Genomic DNA, 2,805 nt, shown 5'->3' on the forward strand with positions numbered 1-2,805 from the left:
TCTCCAACTATAGCCTCCACGAGCTCTCCACTTCCAACTAGAGAGAGAGGGAAATTACAAATCACAACTATCCCTCTGCCTCTCAAAACCATATAGGCCACAGGATAAGGATGCATGGGGGGTGCACGTGGCATCCAAAGCACCCCCATGCATCACCAACCGACTAAAAAAAAATAAATAAAATAAATAAATAAATAAATAAAACAAGGATACTATATATATAGTCCGGCTATGGTGCTTGTAAAAGCACCAAGCACTTGGTGCTTGTAATTTTTTACCGTTAGATGTACGCCTTTGTTCATTTTTACAGTATTCAACCAACCACTCACTCAACCCTAGGGGGCCATACCATCATAACCGCACATTCCTTAATCTAATGGCCGAAAATCTACAAGCACTAATAACTTGGTCATTTAAAAGAATAGAAGCTAAATTCTATATATATATATAGAGAGAGAGAGAGAGAGAGAGAGAGAGAGAGAGAGAGAGAGAGAGAGAGAGAGAGAGAGATAAAGAAAATGGCTACTGTGCTATTAGGAGCACAGCAATCTTTATGCTCCTAACTTTCTAACCATCCATCAATTTTGATGGGTGGTTAGGATTATTGAGAGAAGAGAATTGAAGAGAAATTCAAAGAGAAATTGAGATATTCAATACAATTTCTCTTCCCTTTCAATTTTTCTTCTCTGTCTAATCCTAACCACCCATCAAAATTAATAGATGGTTAGAAATTTAAAAGTACAAAGGCTGCCTAATAACACAGTAGCCCTGCTCTCTCTCTATATATATATATAAAAGCAATTGTTCCAATAAAAAAAAACCTAAAAAACCGAGGCAAATGATAAGGGGAAGAGAAAATGTCTAAGTTGCATGCATCTCTTACAAATCTTACCAGGGAGTCAGAAATATTTAGGGAAAATTTCTTCAATACCCATCCATGTAGCTCTAATTTTATGAATACCCTTTAAAATTTTAAAATTTCATATTTGCCCTCTAAAAATATGAAAAGTTTTAAAAATGCCCTCACGGGTAGCAATCTGTTATATTAGCTTCAAAACACCAATTTTACCCTCTATTTTAATTTAATCACCACCCTCACAATTTTTTTTGAATATACGGAGACCCCCTCAATTACAACCCATTGTGAAATAGTCTCCTAAATTTAACTTTTTAATTAAAGTCTTCTTAAATTTTATTTTCTTAAATTGAATGATTTTTTATTATTAAATTAGAGATTTTATCTAATTCATTAATGATTTAAACAAATTTAATAATTTTAATAACCTCGTACTATATAAAATTAAATAAGTTTCTGTTCAAAAAAATTAATAAAAATTTTAAGGATTTACTTAAATGGCCTGCAGTTGATAGCTTTTGTATAAATATTAAACAATAAATGAAAGTTTGATTTTAAACAAATAGCGAACAAATTAAGGGTAAAATGGTAATTTGATATTTTGAAGTAAAATAAAAAAATGCTATGTTAACAAAAGTTAGCAAAAAATAACGGTGAGAGTATTTATGAAAGAAATATTGTATTTAGAGTGCTATTTGTGAAATTTTAAAAATTTGAGGGATATTTATAATATTTCATTACTTTGTGAGGGTACAAATGAAATTAACCCAAATATTTATAATAACTTTTATTATTATGGAAAGTAGGCAATTAAATCATTTGACATGCCTATATAGAACTAAGCACATCTAGAAAAATATGCATGAAAATTGCCGCAACTATAGGCCGTCTTGAAATTGGCTGTCCATCTGTATAACAACTCTTTCAGTATTGGTCAGAAACCCAAGTAAAATATTATTTTCAGAAGGACCAAATTAAAATTTAATATAATATTACATATTTAAATTAATATATATATATATATATATATATATATATATATATATATATATATATATATATATATATATCGAGAGAGTTAATAGTATCAAACACTTCGCGCTACTTCAGCCAACTACTCACTCAACTCTAGAGGACCATTATCATCCTAATCGCACATGGCTTCATCTAAGGGCCAAAACTTAATATATAGCACCAACAACTTGATATTATTAATAGTATTCTAGTTTAGCTCTCTCTCTCTCTCTCTTGGTACTTTTAATTTTTTTGACTTTTGGATAAACTTATTTGATCATTTCTAACCGTTCGATTAATTTTGTTATCCTGAAGGGACCACTAACTCCTGGGATACTACTCAACTCTAAGGGACCACTCTCATCCTAACCGTACAGTTCTTGATCCAATGGCTAAAAAGTAAAAAATACTAACTCTTTTATACTTCTGAAAATGTAATAGCTCTACACTACATGAGTCTGTCTACTATGCTATCAATAGTACCAAACGCTTAGTGCTATTAAGTTTTTTGTCGTTAGATTTATCTTTTTGACCATTTTCATTCGTTAAATCATATATACTATGCAACCAACACCTTACGCGACCCTAGGAGACTACTAGATCACTATTATCCTAACCGAAGATTACTTTATTCAAGGGCCGAAATCCTAATAGCACTAAATCATTAGTGCTATTAATAGTATAGTATAGTAGTCTAATAGTCTAGTTAGATTAATAACACTAAGTTATTGACGCTATTAAATTTTTGGCCTTAAATGAACAGATATGCGGTTAGAATAATAATAATTTTTTAGAATTGAGTGAACTGTAATTGAATAGTATGATGAAAATGATCAACTAATTAATATACCTAACAGCGGAAAGACTCAATAGTATTACTTAGTACTCTTGATAATATTCTCTCTCTCTCTCTCTCTCTCTCTCTCTCTCTCTCT

Source organism: Ananas comosus, linkage group 11, assembly GCF_001540865.1.
Source record: "Ananas comosus cultivar F153 linkage group 11, ASM154086v1, whole genome shotgun sequence".
Classification (NCBI taxonomy): Eukaryota; Viridiplantae; Streptophyta; class Magnoliopsida; order Poales; family Bromeliaceae; genus Ananas; species Ananas comosus.